Source organism: Mastomys coucha, unplaced genomic scaffold (assembly GCF_008632895.1).
Source record: "Mastomys coucha isolate ucsf_1 unplaced genomic scaffold, UCSF_Mcou_1 pScaffold17, whole genome shotgun sequence".
Taxonomy (NCBI): domain Eukaryota; kingdom Metazoa; phylum Chordata; class Mammalia; order Rodentia; family Muridae; genus Mastomys; species Mastomys coucha.
This window is the reverse complement of record NW_022196899.1, coordinates 15,765,937-15,786,946: the sequence shown is the minus strand read 5'-3', so window position 1 is coordinate 15,786,946 and position 21,010 is coordinate 15,765,937. Positions and strand designations below refer to the sequence as shown.

At 41.7% G+C, this 21,010-nt stretch overlaps 1 long non-coding RNA gene across 1 annotated transcript in view; it reads left to right on the top strand.

The window, feature by feature from the left end:
• Window positions 1–21,010, top strand: part of LOC116094996 — a 95,028-nt gene that overhangs the window by 46,120 nt on the left and 27,898 nt on the right. The window contains exons 3-4 of the long non-coding RNA XR_004120389.1: window positions 15,608–15,734; window positions 16,193–16,322. This is a non-coding gene — a long non-coding RNA (uncharacterized LOC116094996). The remainder of the gene's footprint in view (window positions 1–15,607; window positions 15,735–16,192; window positions 16,323–21,010) is intronic.

Below are 21,010 nucleotides of genomic sequence, written 5' to 3'. Positions count from 1 at the left end.
TTCAGCCCTCAGTTTGGTTATTTCTTGCTGTCTACTGCTCTTGGGTGTGCTTGCTCTTCTGTGTGAGGTTCAGTATGTTATTTAAGCTGTAGTAGTGTTTCTTTTATAAACATGGGTGCTCTTGTGTTTGAGGTATCGATGTTAAGACCTGAAATGTCATCTTGGTGCATTTTTCCTCTGATGAGTATGAAGTGTCTTTCTCTGTGTCTTTTGGTTAATTTTGGTTTGAAGTCTACTCTGTCAGATGACCTCATCAGCTTGCTACTTAAATCCATTTGCTTGGAATATCTTTTTCCAACCCATACTCTGAGCTAATAGCTTATCCTTGATTTTAAATCACGTTTCTTGTATGCAGCAGGAGGATGGATCCTGTTTTCAAATCCATTTTGTTAGTCTGCGGGATATACAGGAGGCATGGACAGGAAGGAGGGACTACTCCAGCTGGTGGGTGTTCTATTGCACGTTCTGTTGAGGAGTGGGTCTGGCGGAACAGAAAGAGTAGAGGATGTTTATGGGCAGCCTACCCATTCTTCTGGGCAAGCATGGCCTGTGGTTGAGCAGAAGATCTTCACCCAAGTTGTGGGTTAATGCACCAGGAATTTGTTTTAATAAAGACTTTTGAGCTGGGCAGTGGTGGCACATGCCTTTAATCCCAGCACTTGGGAGATAGAGGCAGGCAGATTTCTGAGTTCAAGGCCAGTCTGGTCTACAGAGTGAGTTCTAGGACAGCCAGGGCTATACAGAAAAACCCTGTCTCAAAACCTCCCTCCCCCCTAAAAAAAAAAAAAAAAAAAAAAAAAAAAAAAAAAAAAAAAAAAAAAAAAAAAAAACAAAAAACCAAAACAACAAAACAACAAAAAAACCCAAAACATTTGAGTCTGGTGTTTTCACTGTAGAAATGTTGAATGTTTCAAAATAGTGATTCAATTTCCTTAAGAGTTATAGCATTATTCATGGTTTGTATATTTCTTGAACGCAACTTTCGAGTCATATTTTTCTAGCTTTCAACTTATTACTTCTGTATTCATTTTTGATGTTTTCCATCCAAAATTCTCTCTCTCCTCTGCCCTCTTCCTCTTTTCCATCTCCATCTCTGTCTGTTTTCTTTTCTTTTATTTTTTTTTTGAAACACAGATTCTTATGCAGTCCAGGCTGGCCTAAAACTTTCGATGTAGGCGAGGTGACCTTGAACTCTGGATTTTGGTGTCTACACCTCCCAAATTCTGGGATTTTGGGGCATATGCTGTAGCAACTGGCACCTTCTTCCTCCGAGCACACTTGAGAGCTGACTTCCCTCTTTGAAGCTGCTTTGAGAAGTTACTGATGCCTCCCTAGGGTGCTAGCTCAAAGGGATTGCTCCTTTCCTTTCTTTTTCTTTCTTTTTTTTTTTTTAAACTTCCTGGACCTTTATGCTTTGTTGTGAGAGTTTCAGGAGGTCCTTCACCTTGAGACTGCTTGCTATCCTCACAATTTTCCCACTGTAAACCTCACTCGGCTCTCTCTCTCTCTCTCTCTCTCTCTCTCTCTCTCTCTCTCTCTCTCTCTCTCTCTCTCTCTTTGCTCTGGTGTGAGTATGAACATTCCTCACCCCCTTCCCCCTTCCTCTGAGGTGAGTGCGGCCAATGTACCTCACACATGCCCTCCACCCAGAATCCCCTCTGGCAGGAGTGTAGATGGACCTCACCCCTGCTCTCTCTTTCCTCTGGTGTGAGTGTGGATGTACCTCACCCTTGCCCTCGCTTTCTCTTTCCTCTGGTCTGAGTGCTTGGATGTATTCAAGCTTTCACTGTAGGCCCATTTGCTCATTTTCCTCTGTGGCTCTCTCTGATAATCTCATCTAGTAGGATTTAAACACTGAGACTGGAGAGATGGCTCAGTGAGTAAGAGAGGTTGCTGTGTAAACATAAACACTTGGATTTGAATCCTTAGAACCCACAGAAAAAGCCAGGTGTGGCCATGGGTGCCTGTCATCTCAGAGATGCTGGGGACCAGAAACAAAGATCACTGGAGCTGTTTGGCTGTCAACCTCTCTTGAGGCTTATTGAAAGACCCCATTTCACAGGAACACACAAGGTGTGAAAGAGAAGGGCACCTGAAGTCCTGCTTTGGTCTCCACACACACAAGAGCACACAGCCACATATGTCCACATATGTCTACCACACACATATTTCTACTCTGTCTCTCTCAGTCTCTCTCAGACATAGATTTAAACTTTCCTCAGAGGTAGATTTGGTTTTATGGGGCCCAGCGTGTATATCATTTTGAAGGCGATTTCCCTAAAGAAAAGAGTACAGAATTGTACATAGAGCCTTGCCTTGGAAATGAAAGGATTAGAAATGAAGTTCACTAAAATTACAGTATATGTGCCTTTGTTAGTTTATCTTTTAGGAAAACTTTTTTTTCCTAGACTCAAGATTGGTAAATTAACTTTATAAATTAAATTTACATGGTTCACAGTGAGACTTACTATGTTTTTTTAATATGGAAGCTTTGAAATTTTACACATCTATATTCCATGCTTTCAGGAGCAAACAGGAAAATAGACATTTTCATGTCAACCTGGGCCACATAGAAAGCTCTAGGCCAGCCTGGACTTTATAGTAGTGTTATTGTGTCTAACAAACACCAAATCAAACTAAACCACCATGGACAAACTAAACATAACCAAAATGAGCTGCCATTCATCCCACCGAGAGGCATTGACTGTGACCCTGCTTTAGAGTTTGAGCTTTATGAATCCTTGACCAACAGAATCTTCTGGAAGTACTGTGATGCCATGCTGAAGCTGCAGGAAGTGGTTTATACTTCCGTTGTTCTCTTGGCCCCCAGATATCCTGCTGGGGAAATGGTTCCAAACCGCACAGGAAGCCCACAGAGATGTCCCAGCTAACAGCCTAGCAGAGGTTGGCACCTAGTACCAGCTTACCTTTCTGTAACTTGGCCATCCCAAATTGAGCCTTTTCCTGCCCGACTCGGAGCTTCGAGGCCAGCCAAGGAAAGCAATATGGGAGTCACCCAGGGAACTCTTCCTGATGCAGACCAGGGTATCTAAGACTGCTGTTTTCAACCCCTTCACTTGGGGAGTTATTTATTATATAGGACTCAGTAGGTGGAATGCACAGACATCTCATCTTATCCTTTTTCCTGATGCTAATATAATTCATGACGGTGCCGGTAACATTGCTACCCACACACTAGACAAGAAATTCTCATTTTCCTCCTTTCTTTTTTTTCTTCTGCCTTTTTCAAGACAGGGTTTCAAGTAGCCCACAGTATCCTCAAACTTACTATGTAATCAGAGGTGTCTTTCAGTTTCTCACCTTCCTGTCACATGCCTCTACTTAAGATCTGGGATTTCAGATGATGTGTCCCAGCATACTTGACTTTCCCATCACCGTGTGACTACCGAGTCAGCAGGCTGTATGCTTTCAGATCTCAGCTCTGTGTTCTTCTTTCATCTGCTTCCTTTTCTCCATCCCTCTGTGTGGTATTGACCTCTGTATCTCAGGGTTTTGCTGGATCTTCTTAATGTATTTTCCGTATCTGTCCTTGTCTCACTCAGGAAGGCTCCTTGCACTGCCATAACAATGCTCACACATCTCAGACGTGTTCCTTGTCTGTGCAAATTCCTTTGACCAAGAGTGAAACACTAGTTCCTGAGTTAAACAGTTAAGGATATTGTGCAGGTAATGTGTGGCTCTGATGAAGAAATCTGGGTTGACAGACGTAAAATGGAAACGGGACTAAGGATGCATCTCAGTGGGTAGAGTGCTTGGCTTAGCTTTCAGGAACCCTTGGGGTCTCTCCCAGCACTGCACAGATCAGACATGATAGCGCACAACTGTAATCCTAGCCCCTGAGAGATGTAGGCAAGAGGGTCAGAAGTTCAAGGTCATCCTTGGAGATACAGGGAATTTGAGCACAGCTTAGGTTACATGAGACTCTGCCTAGTAACAAACAAACTGATAAGACTTTCAGGAACAATGAGCATGAGGTTATACTCTTAAGGATTTTCCTTCCATGCCAACTTATTTCACCTTATTGAACAACCATACCAGAAATACTTTCCCTAGCAATGGTTGAAGATCAAGTTGGCTTTTAAGCCAGCGATTAAGCAAGGAAAGATGCAACAAAAGAAACAAACAAAAACCAAAATAACCGAGGGATCAATAGCACTGAGATTACAGGGGATAGAGTTAGCAAAATTTCAGTACCTAGCTTAGTTGCATGGTGAGTTAAATAGAAATATGAGACCCAAGGGAGGAAGATAAAGTCATGGATCCATGCCTCTGAGAAGTAAAAGATTCTGTTCGACTGCTAAGGACACTTCCTATGCCAGCTTGTTTGTTATTTTTATTTTTAATCCATGTTCATGTGTGTGTCTTTGTGAATACGCGCCACCTGTGGAGGCACAAAGTGGACCCTGGATCCCGCTGAAGCTGGGGTTGGGAGTTGCTTGGTGTGGATGCAGGAAACCAAGTGCAGGTCCTCTGGAAGAACAGTGAGGCGTCTGCAAACCTGAGCCTTCTCTCTAGCACATCTAGGCCCATGTTTGTCACGAGACTGGATAACGTTGTAGCAGCTACTGTACTATATTGCAATGACATAGGAAACACCGTAGATGACACTTTCAAAATTCTAACCGTTCAGCAACATGACAAGGTAAACTCACTTTTGAAGGCCAGTTGGACAGAACAGCCACTTTGAGATCTGGTTTCAGTGACAGAATTCATTTTCAGTTTTCATGCATCTAATTTACCAAACAGTGTGAACATAACTACAGTAATCTGTCTTTCTGTCATACAAATGAAGCTTGAGTGTGGATATTTCACATCCAGGATTCAGATTCTGGGTATTTGAAAACCACTCATACCTGGCAAGACTGTACAAGATTTTTCTGAAAACCAAACAAAACAAAACAAAAACCAAAACATTGTCATTATCTTTTACTGCTTCTTCAGGATAGATAAACTTTTTTAAAAAAATATTTTATTTTATTTTTTTGTGTTTTTCGAGACAGGGTTTCTCTGTGTAGTCCTGGCTGTCCTGGAACTCACTCTGTAGACCAGGCTGGCCTCGAACTCAGAAATCCGCCTACCTCTGTCTCCCAAGTGCTGGGATTAAAGGCGTGTGCCACTACAACAGTTTTTAAAAAAGACGAATTTCGATACCGTTTCAAAGATGAGCGTCTTTGCAGCAGATGGCCTTTGATTTTTCCAGTTGTCACCTTGTCCTAAATATAATACATACGTAAATGTAATTAAAAATAGAAATCTACATGATTAATACGCCATCATTTAATGGTGAATATTATTTGAAGTGATGAATAATGGACAACAGTAACTTGTCTGCCATCCCAATATAACTGCAGAGTTGTCTGGCAATTTCATAATTAATGCTGTGAAGTAGTGTTGCCATGGAACAAGGATAGAAGGAAAGGCTATTGCCTGCTCACTTTTCACATAAACTCTTTCCACAACAGTGGTTCCCTTTAAGTGCACACATGCATGTGGGCGATATGATTCTAACCCAAATTCCAAATCAAAAAGGGGATCATTGTGATTCACAAAAAGCTTTATCAGGTATCTTGGCAACAGTTGAAGAGGTAAAAGCAAAAGAAAGGCAAGTCGCTTTCCGCACTGAAAGGGGTGTCATTCCTACCTTTATGCTTTGAAATTCTTCTTCGTGTATTTCAGAGGAAGAGAGAGAGGGTTGTTTCTGACTACATTCCCTTGAAAGAAATATGAAGGTCATGAGAGAGATTACGTGTTTTTTTTTTTTAAAGAATTATTTTATTTGTATAAGTACACTGTAGCTGTACAGATGGCCATGAGGCATCATGTGGCTGCTGGGAATTGAACTCAGGACCTCTATTCGTTCCGGGCCCGCTCGCTCTGGCGTAATTCACTGTAGCTGTCCCCAGATGCAGCAGAAGAGGGCGTCCGATCTCATTACGGGTGGTTGTGAGCCACCATGTGGTTGCTGGGATCCGAACTCAGGACCTTCGGAAGAGCAGTCAGTGCTCTTACCCGCTGAGCCATCTCACCAGCCCTTATGTGTTTTTTGAAGGACTTAAGGTAAGAGATTTGGGAAGGCTTAGTTTTGGCAGAATTTAGTATCTACTTTTCTTTGGACAGATAAGAAGGATAGCACGGTTGGGAGACTTTTGCTCCTGTAAAGGGATCCATCCTGTGAAAGGATCCATCCTGTTGTGGTCTATGGATGGAGTTTATTTGGTAGACTACTTATGTAGCCTACATAAAACTGTGGGTTCAATCCCCTGCCCTTCATAAACCTGGATGGGGTGGTGTACCTCTGTAATCCTTGTACTCCAGAGGCTGAGACAATAGGATCTGGAGGTGAGTTATACCTGGCTACATTGGGGAGTTTGTTAGCTTGGAATATGTTAGACCCTGTCTCAAAAAACCAAGCCAAACCAATAAAAGGCTCCCTCCCTAGAGGGTCTTACTGTTAGGGGGTTCGGTTGAGAGTGGGAAGAGTCAGGTCCTTTAGTCGATGCAGCCCAGATCCCACTTCTCTAACACTCTTAGATGCAAAGGAGAACCTTGGGCAGGGAAGCACGAGGCAGAACAGGTTGGGTGTCTGCTTAGTCTGTTTACAACATTCTCTCTATGAAACCACGAAAGATGGACGCATTCTGACATTTCTCATGCTAGTAGCTTGTAGATCCTATGGTTCTATGGGACTTTGGGGGGGCAACTCCAGAATTTTAGGATTAATGTGGTCACTCCTCTCATGTGTCTTTCATGATATGACCAAGAGAGAGTTTCCTAGGCTTGTCGGCTCCGGCCTCCATGTCATTATTCCTTGTCTGTTTAGATCTGCTACCATCTAATTATACAGAATGACTTACAGTTGGAGAAGAGGGTGAGGCTCCCTCAATTTCCCTTGGTGATTTCAACAGTTTACCTCACTGTTGGGATTGCTCATGTTTTGCCAAGTTTTAAGGTTAATCTATTATCATCTTGGGCTTTTGGCCAAAATTACAGCCTTGAGAAGATTTTATGTCTGCAGACAATGGGCTGCTTGGATCCAAAGAGTGAGTAATTTATTAGGTGGTCCCAGAAGCCTTTGTGATTATGATGCATTCTTCTAAAACCATTCAGTGGGGATTTCTCACTTGGGAAAAGTGCTTGCCTTGCAAACACAAAGAACTGAGTTTGATTCCTAGAACCCACATGGAAAACATTGGGTATGCTGGCACCAAGTCTATAAACTCAGTGTTAGGCAGATGGAGACAAGCCAACCCTAGCCAGGCAGCCATCCCAAGCAGGTAGCCTGTTGATTCCAGGCTAGTGAAAGACCTTGTTTCAGAAACACGTGGACTGTGCAGTAGGGATGACATTTGAGATTGTCCTTTGGCCCCCAGACACATGCGTATGCGTGGCATGCATGTGTACCCCAACATACATGTGTACTCCATACGTGAACACATGCACATTATCCATATATGAACACACAGAGTATTCAACTGATTCCATAAAGCTTCTGCTGCTGGCATTTGATGGTGGACAGTTTATGTTTTCCCGAGGCACACAGAGAAAGAGTCTGGCACAAGGAGAGTGTAGCTGCAGTAGCTCTGTAGGGTTTGCCCGTGCAGTGCGCAGGGCCAGGGGGAAGCAGGTATTTGTGCCTTTCCATAATTTCCCACAATGGATTCTCTTTGCATGGAAAGTTGACATTCTTTTTGTTTGGACTAGAGGATTCTAGAAATGTCCTTGACCCAGACAAGATGGAGGTGATAAAATCTATTAACCCTGGTGGTAGGCACTCCTAGGTCTAGCACTATAAGATTTATAAAGGATTTCTCTAAAACGTGCACTCATATGACTAACATTAGCTTCATTTTGTAAATCAGGAAGGGGATTCCTGAGAAGAGATAGGGAAGAACCTGGATCTGAATTGTGTAAAGTCAGTGTCTAAGATGGAGGAAAATGTTACAGAATTAATTGGGTATTTTAGTAGATCAAATTTCCTGCCTAGGCAAATATGAGGCTTGACAGAAACAAGCATAGGCTTTAGGGGCTATAGAATGTTTAGTTTTTGCCGATTAGTTATTGCTTTTGTTTGTTTTTTAGTAAGAGAGAATAAGAAGAGTGGGGATTTGGATAGGTGGGGAAGTGGGGAGGATCTGGGACCCTTTGAGGGTGGGGAAACTATAATCGGAATATTTTATAGGAAAAAAGTCAACTTTCAATAAAAAAGAAATTTATGAAACAAGTGCCTGTACACATTTCACTCATGCCCTTATCTGATATTGGTGGTGAGCTTGTTAAATACTCCTCATGGGTTATCTGTGTTATGTATGACGTTTTGCTAAAATGGAGGTGTTGTTACCCATTTATATTCAAGTAATGCAAAGTTCTCTTGCTGTCTGTTTGGAGCGTCTCCCTTACACAGGCTTGAAGAAACAACCTGGAATGGGTGCCTCTTGGAAGCCCTTCCTGAAAGTGCTATGAATCAGCTTGTTCTAGACATTTCTGTTTGTAAAGCATCCGTTACAGACGTATCACTCACTGTGTTGACTTGTTCATTGTACAGTTGCTTTCTGTAACACTGAGACTGTGAACCTCCGGCCACAGGATTGGCTCCTCTCCCATGGACTTTCCCAGTTAGCCATGGCAGCCTGGCTCTGAGGAGCAATTCTGCACATTTTTCTCAGTGTGTGAATTACTCCAGTGATTCCAGGTAAAGCAGAGTTCTTTTTCTAAGTCCTTTATACTTTTAACAGGCAGAATTAGCTGATTATCTGCTTCACATGTATAATTTATTTATTTTTTGAACCTGTGAGGGCCATTGCATGGCTAGTTCCCTGAGAAAGCTGCTCAGAGACATTCTATTAGAAACTGAGTTCCCTGAGCTGGTGACTAACGAGCAGCAGGGAGTACATTCTAGCTGGCCTCACTTTCAAATCTGTTTATTTTCTGCTTTCTACTGAGTCCTGTGCATAAGCAGAGCCCTATCTTATGTGTTCACTATCTGTCAGCTTCTTACTATTTTTTTCCTCACCAACATATACTGGGGCCTTGTAGCACCCTACCCCATCCCTAGTTGCAACATTCATTATACAAACAGCGGCTTTTACAGATCTCTGTCCACATCACCTCTTAGCGCTTTGTTGGAGAGAAAACTTGTACATGTTGTGGTTTGAATGGGAATTGTCTCACATGGGCTTATGTGTTTGAACATGAGTCCCCTGGCTGTGTTTTGGGATGGTATGGAACATTTAGGAAGTAGAGGTTTGCTGGAGGAAATGTGGCAGAAGTGGGAGAGGAGGGCTTGAAATTGTATATCTGGGACCCACTTCCTGTCCTCTGCCTGCTTTTTGACTGGGAGTTCCCCATGACCATGCATGGTCTTGCAGTACCTTCCTTGTCATAAGGAACTGTATCCCTTCTCTAAGCCTAAATAAGCCCTGCTTCCTTGAACTGCTTTTGTCAGCTATTATGCCATAGCAATGAGACAAGCGACGAATACAATGTTTCTGACATAGTAGTACCGACAATGGTTTTAAGCACCCTATATAGGACGTACACATAGACTCTGAAATGACTTTAGACTTTGAGACTTTAAGCTTGGGTCAGTTCAGGAAAAACCTATAAGACTCATGTGTGCGACAGGCAGGTAGGAACAGGTATGTTTATTCTGACATAACAAATGCTGAACAATCTGTGGCAAGGTACAAGTCTCTCAGTATAGAAAGACCTATGGTGCACAGATGGAAGAGTGCCCATGTTCGAGCTTTCCCATGGGGAGGGATAGCTTCCCCTCAAGTCACGTGATCCTTGGGCAAGAGACGCCAAGATTCTTGCTACACTTAGCTATTCTATGTAGTGATTATAAGACCGGCTTGGTAAGTTTTTGTTGAAGAAGCAGCATTCATCGTAATACAAACCAGTGGAAACTCTATCCTAAGAAGACACATATTGCCATAGAAACACAGACCACTCGAGAGATAAAATTACAGTAGATTATGCCTAGCAAGCTTGATGGAGAGGCCAGCTTTGGGAATACAAAATCTGCCTCAGAGTCTCGACATCCTAGGCTAGAGAAGTAGTTCAGTCAGTAAGATGCTTACTGCATAATTATGAGAACCTGAATTTGATCCCTACAGCCCACATAACAAACCCAGGCCAGATGGGGTGGCTTGCACTTATAATTCTAATACTAGAGAGGTAGACCCAGGCATATCTGTGCGGATTGCTGGCTAGCCTAGCCTACCTGGCAAACTCCCAGCTATCCTGACTCAAAACAACAGCAGCAGCAACGACAATAGCAGTGACAACCGCCACCACCAAGATGGAGGGAACTGAAGAATGAGAGGAGAGGTTGGCCTCTGCTTCCTACACACAAGCACCTGAGCCTGCGTGCATTTACTCGTGTGGGTGGACCGAGTTTAGTCCGCTTCTGCAGTGACTCTAAGCAGCGTGGCTTTCCTACCTGTCAGCGAGATGGCAGAATGCACACCCTGCAGAATGGTTTGGCGTGGCGTGTTATATTACCACACCTTGTCCCACAGCTAAGCCGATGACTTCACAGGAAAAAAGCTGAGAACAGCACAGGGTGATATGACAGAGCCCCCAACTCGACCCCCAACACACAGATCTGCTTGGCTGCATTTTTCTCTTGCCCTTACGGGGAAGTCCCACCTGTATAATCTCACACATACACGTGGTCCTGTTAGAAATGGGTCTGGTTTCTCAAGAAAATGACCACCGTACAGTCCTAAATATTTCAGCAATGCAAAAGAGTTTTTCTCCTGCTGAGGGTACTTAACCATGCCAAACTAAGGACGAAAGCACTGAGTGGACATGCCCCAAACACTAGGACATCCACATTTGTAAAGGGAACATTGCTGCAGCTTAAATCACACATCAAACTGCACACATTAATAGTGGGAGACTTCAACATCCCACTCTCACCAACTGACAGATCACTCAGAGAGAAAGTAAACAGAGAAATAATGAAACTACTAACAGACATTATGAATCAAATGAACCTAAGGGACATCTAATATTTCACCCAAACACAAAAGAATATATCGTCTTCTCAGCACCTTGAAGACCCTTCTCCAAAACTGACCATATAGTTGGCCACAAAGCAAGCCTCAACAGATATAAGAAAATGGAAATAACACCTTATATCTTATCAGACCACCATGGGTTAAAGCTGGACTTCAACAACAACAGAAATACCAGAAAGCCTATATAATCGTGGAAACTGAATAACTCTCTACTTAATGATCTCTGGGTCAGGGGAGAAATAAAGAAAGAAATTAAAGCGTGTCTAGCATTCAATGAAAATAAAGGCGCAACATACCCAAATTTATACACAACGAAACTATGCAAAGAGGAATAGTCATAGTACTAAATGCCTCCACAAAGAAACTAGAAAGTTTTCATACTAACAATTTAAAAGTACACCTGAAAGCTCTAGGGAAAATTTTTTTATTATTATAAAAATCTGGGCTGAAATCAATCGATTAGGAACAAAGAAAACAATACAAAGAATCAACAAAACCAAGAGCTGCTTCTTTGAGAAAATTAACAAGATAGACAAGACTTTAGCCAAACTAACCAAAAGACAGAGAGACAGTATCCAAATAAACAAAACGAGAAATGAAAAACGATACATAACAACAATCAATGAGAAAACCACAACCAGATAAACAATTTAAAGAGGCCTATAATCCCTAAAGAAGTAGAATCAGCCATTAAATATTTCCCAACCAAAAAGGCCAGATGGCTTTATTGAAGAATTCTACCAGATCTTCAAAGAAGAGCTATTACCAATGCTCCTTAAATTTTTCCACAAAATAGAAATAGAAGGAATACTATGAAACTCATTCTATGAAACCTCATTCACCCCAGTTACTTAATCCACACAAAGACTCAATAAAGAAAGAATTTTAGACCAGTTTCTGTTACGAACATTGATGCAAAAATACTAAATAAAATACTTCCAAACCAAATTCAGGAGCACATCAAAGACATTATCAATCAAGATCAAGTAGGCTTCGTTCCAGGGATCCAGGCATAATTCAATATATAAAAATCCATCAACATCCACCATATAAACAAACTGACAGAAACACACACACACACACACACACACACACACACACACACGGTCATCTCATTAGATGCTGAAAAAGACTTTGACAAAAATCCAACTCCTTTTCATGTTAAAAGTATTAGAGATATTAGGGATATGAAGCACATAACTAACCATAATAAAAGCAATAGACAGCATGCTAATAGCCAACATAAAACTAAATGGAAACTTAAAGTAGTTCCACTAAAATCAGGGCTAAGACAAGGCTGCCCATTCTCTTCCTATCTATTCACTATAGTGCTTGAAGTTCTAACGGGAGCAATAAGACAACTCAAGGAGATCAGGTGGATATAGATTAGAAAGAGAGAATTCAAAGTATTACTATTCTCAAATGATATGATGGTATACAAAAGCGACCTTAAAAATTCTACCAGAGAACTGATAAACACCTTCAGTAAAGTGGCTGGATATAAAATTAACTCAAAGAAATTAGTAGCCGTCCTTTATACAAATGATAGACGGGCTGAGAAAGAAATTAGGGAAACTAAATCCTTAATAATTGCCATGAATAATATAAAGTATCTTAGTGTAACTCTAACCAAACAAGTGAAACACTTGTATTACAATAACTTCAATTCGCTGACAAAAGAAATTGAGGAAGATATCAGAAGATGGAAAGATCTCCCAGGCTCAAGGATCTGAAGGATTAGAATAGTAAAAATGGCCATCTTACCAAAAGCAAGCTAAAGATTCAATGTAATTCCCATCAAGATTCCAACACAATTATTTATAGGACAGTTGTTAAAAGAATAACTTTCAACTTCATATGGAAAAACAAAAAAAAAACCCAGGGTAGCTAAAACGGTCCTGTACAATAGAAGAGCTTCTAGAGGTATCACCATCCCCGATTTCAAGCTGTACTGCTGATTAATAGGAATAAAAACTACATGGTATTGGTATAGGAACAAGCAGGTTAATCAATGCAGTTGAATCAAAGACTCTGAAATAAACCCATAAGCCTATGTACACTTGAGGTTTTTTTTGTTTTTTTTGTTTTTTTTTTTTTTGTTTTGTTTTGTTTTTTTTTTTTAGTGAAGAAGACAAAGCCATACAATGGGGAACAAAGAAAGCATTTCTAACAAATGCTGCCGGTCTAACTGCATGTCTGCATGTAGAAGAATGCTAGTAGATCCATATGTATTACCCTGTACAAAACTCAAATCCAAATGGATCAAAGACCTCAATGTAAAACGGGACACAGTAAATCTGACAGAATAGATAGTGGGGAATAGCATTGAACTTGTACAGGAGACAAATTCAACAGTTGATAAATGGGACCTCATGAAAAGTTTCCATTAGACAAAGGACATTGTCAATAGGACAAACCAGAAGCCTACAGATTGGGATCTTCACTAACCCTCCATCTCACAGAGGGCTAATATCCAAAATTTATAAAGAACTCAAGAACGTCGACACCAGCAACCCAAATATCCCAATTAAAAATGGGGTACAGAACTAAACAGAATTTTCAACAGAGGAATCTTGAATGGCCAAGAAGCACTTATAGATATATATATTCAATGTCCTTAGTCATCAGGGAAATGCAAATCAAAACAACCCTGAGATTCCACTTTATAACCCTCAGAATGGCTGCAATAAAAAAAAAAAAACTCAACCAAACAACTCGAGACACTGTTGCATGGCAGTGGAACCCTGACTTGGCTGTTTTGTCTGGCCTCAGTGGGAGAAGGGTCTAACCCGCAGAGACTTGATGTGTTGGTGGGGGGAGGATACCTGGGGCAGTCCAGGGGGTGAGGGGAGGTGGGTCACAGGGGGGAGAGTGCTCCACTCTCTCAGAGGAGAAGGGGGGAAGTGTTGTGTTTTATACAAAGAAATGTGTTTTATAAAAAGAAAGAAAGAACCAAGAGTATGTTTGGTAGAGTGAGGTGTGGTGAGGTAGAAGGGGGTGCCTCTGCAGGTTATATTGACGCATCCCTTCCCCCTGAGGTACCAGCCATAACACAGATATAGTATGGAATAGAGTTTATTTAAGGTATGTAGAGGGGAGTTGAGGAGGGAGTAGAGACAGAGAAGGGCAGAGAGAGAGAGAGAGAGACAGAGAGAGACACACAGAGAGAGAGACAGAGACAGAGACACAGAGAGAGAGAGACAGAGAGAGACACACACAGAGAGAGACAGAGACAGAGAGACAGAGAGACAGACAGAGACAGAGACACAGAGACACACACAGAGAGTAGAGGAATAGAAGCCAGCCATGAACACGTGGAGAAAGAGGGGGTAGGGGAATGGGGAGAGAAGAGACAGAGAGGGAAGAGAACGAGGGTAAGAGAGTAAGAGACTGAAGAGGGGGCAAACAGCCCCTTTTGTACTGAGTCAGGCGATATCTGGCTGTTGCCAGGTAACTGTGGGGCAGAGCCTAGAAAGAATGGTAACAGGGATAGGGGAAAGGACTGTGAGAGGGAGGACCAGGAGGGGGGACAGCAATTAGGGTGTAAAATTAGTAATAAAAAAGAAAGAAAGAAAAAAGTATATTGTAAATTACAGTCTCATTATATCTTATTCACATGGAATAGTTAGTTCTTACTAAGCAAACATAATCGTAAAATCATTTTATTGTATTGTATTTTTCTGTGTGTCTTCCTGCGGCTCTGTGCATGTGAATGCAGGTACCTCTGCAGATCAAAGGTATTATGTTTCCTGGAGCAGAGTAAGAGGAGGTGTCACACTACCCCTGGGAAATGGGTTTTAGAAACTGAACTGCTGTTACCTGGAAACACAGCCACACAAGCTCTTAACCTGAGCAATCTCTCCGGTGCCCCAAAGGGAATTCTTAATGTTTTGGTTACTACATTTGTGGATCCATGAAAATAGGTTCATGCTATGAATGGTTTTAAAAGCCTTTGCTCGTTTATAAATATTTTGGGCACAATTCTTCCTATTGTGTCACATTTTAGGTATGTGTTTAGTGTGTGTGTGTGTGTGTGTGTGTGTGTGTGTGTGTGTGTGTGTGGTGTGCATGCTCCTGAGTATGCCACAGTTTGTATGTGGAGATCAGAGGGTAATTTCTGGGAGTCACGTCTTCCCTTCCACTTGCTTGACATCAAGCATGGTGGCAGGGGCCTTTACCTCCTGAGTCATCTCACCAGCATAAACATGTCATATTCATTTCATTAACAACATGCTGTCATAATCAAGAAGGCACCCATTGTATCAAAGCATAATTTAAGATTGTTTAAGATGTCTATGATATTACATTCTTTGGGGATATCATGAGTTATTTAATCAGTGTTTGTCTTTAGAATTCTAAGATTTCCCTCCTTTAAATATCAATAGGTACACATTGCTTTATATCTCTCTAACATGCATTTTTAGGATTAATAACTAAATTTGCAATTGCAGTTATATAAGATAAACTTTTAAAGATAAACTTTTAAAAAACATTTCATGAAGACTGAATTACCACATCAGGTCACTGGTTTCTATTACAATGGTTGCATTTTTAATTTGCAGTGCTGGACCATAATCCCAGAACTGGAAAGGCAGAGACAAGTTGATTCCTGCAGTTCTCTGGCCTGAACTGGTTCAATCTGAGAAAATTAAGCTCGGGAACAATTGAGAAGACATTGCATTAGCTTCTGTAAGCATGTATGCACACACATGGCTGTATAACACACATGTATGTACTTCCCCACAGAGAGCAGAATTGACATGATTATTTTTTATTTGTATATATATGTATTTATATTCATATGTATGAATATTTAATATCTATATATTTATATTCATTATTTATATGTAGTTTTATTATTTTTATATATTTATGTTTTCAAATTTTATGTATAGGTATTTTAGATTTATATAGTTTTCATTATACATAATATATGTTTATATTTTTATTATTTTTTAATTCTTTGAGTGTATATGTACATTCTTGTGTGTAGATATAGGCACATGTGTGAAGTCAGAGGCCAATTCCAGGTGTTAGTCCTTAATTTCCAGATTGTTTGAGACAAAATTTTTTTAAGTGCATCTGCCTAGTCAGCTGAACTTTGAGCTTCTGAGGTTTCCTTGCCTCTGTTTCCCTTCTCTTCATAGAAACTCTGGAACTACAGATGTTGGAATTACAGATGTTGCTGCTGTTGCATTTGGCTTTACATGGGTTCTAGGATTCACATTCAGGCCCTTGTTCCTCATCCACGGAGTCACCTTCATAGCTCCCATTAAGGTAAGCCCATCCTCCGCAGGAAGACCAAATGTTACCCCTCTGTGAGCAGCCGTACTACCCTTCAGCTTAGTCCCCATAAGTATAGAATAGTCACAATAATGATGAGCATTTTCTGGAAAGGCAGAGCATATTTATCATCCTCGCAGTGAGAGGCTTGATGTGCTCTCCGCTCTCCTTGTCTTCTGTACTGGCCCAGATTTCAGCCAGAAACTTTCACGTTTCCATGTGAAACACAACTTTCAGATTCTTCTCCATGTATCATCTAATAAACGATTCTGATTTATTCTGTTCTTTAAGGCCCTGGGATTGGCCAATACACCAGGGGCACATTCAGGGTACCGGACGTTTCCGGGAGTCCTGTTAAATACCAGATTCCTAAATTGTCTACTCACAGATGGTTAACGTGACTGCATGCCACTGGGTGGGCTTCTGTGATTTGCTTCTAGGTTCTCATTTGGCCTGGATCGACCGTTCTGCTTATTATCAGCCCTTCTTGACCTGAGCATTACTCTTGTGGTTCCTTGAGTAGTGGTTTTGGGGGAGCTGCCTCTCCTCTCTCTTCTGACTCACTTGTCCCTGTGACCCTGTACACTCTGTCAGTGAGCAGCTCACGGAAATCCACTGTTCCGTGAGGTCTGCATGTGTTATCATCATCTTTCTCTTCCATGCTCCAAAACACTGGAGAACCATTTGGCATTTAGCAGGTGTTTAATAGATGGCCACCGAAGGCAGGAGTGACAGGTTAATGAATGGTGGAAGACAGAGTGGTCAGGAGACAGGCCGTTGCCATAGGAACTGGCCCACACAGTGTCCTTGGTGTGGCACAGAGCACCCACATGGAGTGTGGACACCTACCTCCTAGGATTTCAGTACTCACTTGGCTGAGCAACACTGAAGATCTCCTGAAATGGTTGCTAGAGAATTAAAGGGTTTCAGCTGGAGTAACTAGTACTTGCTTGTCTTCATAAACATTTGGGTAATGTACACCCGGAAGGGGCAGGCGGGTGGGTGTGACCTCATGTACACATCTTTCATGCGGCAAGTTTTCCATAGTTCTTAAATATTAATTATTGCAAAGGCCCTAGAAATAATAATATTGCTTTGGAAATTAAGATTCTCTCTGTCCAGGGGGCTGGAGAGATGGCTCAGCGGTTAAGAGCACTGACTGTTCTTCTGAAGGTGCTGAGTTCAAATCCCAGCAACCACATGGTGGCTCACAACCACCCGTAACAAGATCTGACGCCCTTTCCTGGAGTGTCTGAAGACAGCTACAGTATACTTACATATAATAAATAAATAAATCTTTAAAAAAAAAAAAGATTCTCTGTCCAGGTCATGGTAAACAAAATTGTCTCCGACAGACCCTGTAGACTAGGTGACTTGACGCCGAAAGCAACATCTCATGCTTTGGAACATGAAATAGAGAGAGGTCAGGATTGTAAGTGAAAATGGGCCAGAGCTCAAACAAATTCTGGAGTGCAACTACTAGCGACCCAAAGCTGTCAGCTTCCTCATTTTGGCAGGGGTATATGCTAGTGTTAAGTTGCAAAATGGGGAGGAAGATTAGGAATGTGTGTGAACACTTTCTAATTTAGCATTCTGATTTTTCTATAAGTATTCAAGTATGCCAAAATGAACTTTGTTTAAAAAGTAAGAGAACCATATAACATGCTTTATTTCTTTTTAAATAATATCTTTTTGTTTTTTATTACATATTTTCTTTATTTACATGTCATATGATTTCTCCTTTCCCAGTTTCCCCTCCAAAAACCAAACAAATAAACAAAAACAAGAACAAACCCCTGTTGCTTCCCCGCTCCCCATGCTTGCCACCCCACCCTCTCCCACTTATTGGCCCTGGCATTCCCCTACACTGGGGCATAGAACCTTCACAGGGCTGAGGTCCTCTCCTCCTATTGATGATCGACTTTGCAATCCTCTACTATACACATGCTGCCAAAACAATCAGTCCCACCATGTATAGTCCTTGGTTGGTGGTTGAGACCCTGGGAGCTCTGAGGGTACTAGTTAGTTCATATTGTTGTCCATCCTAAGGGGCTGCAAACCCCTCAGCTCCATAGGTCCTTTCTCTAACTCCTTCACTGGGGACCTTGTACTCAGTTCAATGGATGGCTGTGAGCCTCTACGTCTGTGTTAGTCAGGTACTGTCTGAGCCTCTCAGGAGGTAGCTCTATCAGGCTGGCTTGTCTTTCCTTCAGACTCTGCTCCATAGTTAGGCTCTGCAACTCCTTCTGAGGGTATTAAGTAATATTTTTATTCTCCGACAATGCCATATATTTATACAATGTCTGTCGATCAAACCCATCCATCACTAACCTCCCTCCAACTCCTCCTGGTGCTCTCCTACCCCACATCTCTTTCCCGACTTCATGTGTTCTTTATTTCAACTAATAACCTCCTGAGGCCAATTAATGCTTCCCATATGCACATAGGTGTGGGGCCATTCCCAGGGCCATAGGCAGATATTACCTGTTGCGTTTCATTACGAGGCTGGGAAAGCTGCTGAGAAGCAGGAGAAAGGGCACCTCCGTGGCTTCCTTTGTCCTGGGAACTCTGGCGTCTTAGAACTCAAGGCCAAGCTTAACAAAGCTATCTAGGAGAAAAGTGCTCCCTTAGAAACAAATACACAAAAACGGAAAGAGGAGATGAAGCTGGGCCGCTGATAATCCCAGTGAAAGTGGAAGCAGGGGGATTAGGAGTTCAAGGTTGCCTCTGGCTATATGTGAGGTCTGGGCCAGGCTACATTACCTGCCTTAAAACAAAAAAGTATTTACTTTGAAGGTTTTCTGGTAGATTTTTTTTTTTTAAAGATAAAGGCATTTTCTTTCTTTTTTTCTTTTTAAATAGTAAAAAAATCTAACAACTCAAAGCTTGGTAGAGATCCCGTTTCAAGAGAAAAAAGGCAGAGGGGGAGCAGAAGATTGGTGATGCTCGCCTGCCTTCAAGCTGTCCACACCTGTCTGTCCACACCTGTCTGTCCACACCTGTCTGTCCACACCTGCCTGGTTTTGGGGAGTTCTGTGCCAAATTCAACAGTTGAGCCTTTGGTGATTGGAGAAACCATGCTTTCCCTTTTCCTCTTTGTGTACGTGCAGCTGTGTGTCCATGCACATTTGTGTGTATGTGAAATGCATGTTTGTGCGCATGCAGGACAAGGCCTGAGGTCAATTTCGGGTTTAATTCTTCAGGATATATATATATATATATATATATATATATATAAAAATATATAATCATGTTTTTCTTAAAGACAGTGTTTCTTACTGGAACCCGGGGCTTACCAATTAGGCTATGCTAGTTGGCCTGAGAACCCCAGGGATCCACCTGTCCCTGCTTCCCCAGGCCTGAGATTCACCAACCATCACACCAGACTTTTTACATGGGTAATAGGGATTGAACTCAGGTTCAAATGTTTACACAGGATGTGCTTTTTCTTGAGTGGACGGTCTCTATAGCCCCACCACGGGACACTTCCTCACTTAACCTCTTTATTCATCATCAAATGTATATATATATTTTTTCGGAAAACATTAGCTATTTGCGTTTGACATGTGCTGCCGGAGAAGTCACTGTAGAGGATTCTGCAGCCGTGGATCAGGCTCAAGGAGACTTGCAAATGTTCTGTGTACAGACTGAGAGGCACTGTGAGCTCCTATCACCATCCGTGAAGTGTGATTAGGCAGAGAATGGAATTTTACACTGTTTACCTCTTCTGACTTTCTCATTTGCACTCCAGCCTTAGCTCATCGGGTACAGATCGGTTTACATCCTCGAGTGTGCACGAAACCAACCTGGGGGTTCTTTGGAGCTCTTAATTGCTGTGTGAATTTGATATCACAGTGCAGTGAAGCTAGGCAAGCTAATTGTTTTCCTGACTGAATTTCATCCCTCCCCCCATTCTGCCTGGAGGAAGCTATAAAGCAAAAAAAAAAAACAAAAAAAAAAACCCCAAAAAAACAAAAACAAAAACAAAAAAACAAAGCAGGGAACGCTCTGGGCTGCACATCTCTTCTTTCCAGCAACATCGTTTGTGATGGGTAGCAGCCTCGTCATCACGCAGTCAATCATGATGAGGGATAATTATAATCCTTAAGTGGTTTCAGCCTTGGGTTGTTAGTAGCTGGAGCAAAATGAGGATGGGTGGGTGTGTGAAAGACAAATATGGTTTACTCTGCTTTAGTGTTCTCCTGCAGCATTTCAGAAATAGAAGAAGGACATTTCTCTGTGTCTGGCTGGGGAGCTGAGTTATAGTTCATGGCTGCCTTGTGTGATGTGACACTCATGCTGGACTAAAATTTATGGAAACAAATTAAATATTTGATTAATCACCTTAAATATTGATCAATTTGTACGGCTTCCTGTACATTGCCTTTTTTCCATAGCAGTCAATATCGTGCGTGATGCATAAACAACATCTTCTGCAATAAATAATTACATTATGTAATGCAGGGTTAAATTTAGAAATTGCTGTTTTATTGCATTTCTTCCTCATAAAATGTAGTGCCAAATAGTAATTGACAGTGAGTTAGAGGTTCATAATGCTTTACTTCAGACTTAATCCAGGAATTCTCTCAGAGGATTTACAGAAAGAGATTCCTGGAGCAAGGATGGGAAGCAGGGAGTTCCTGAGCCAGGAGGAGAGGCAGACCAGGGAGGAGTGGGGGGTG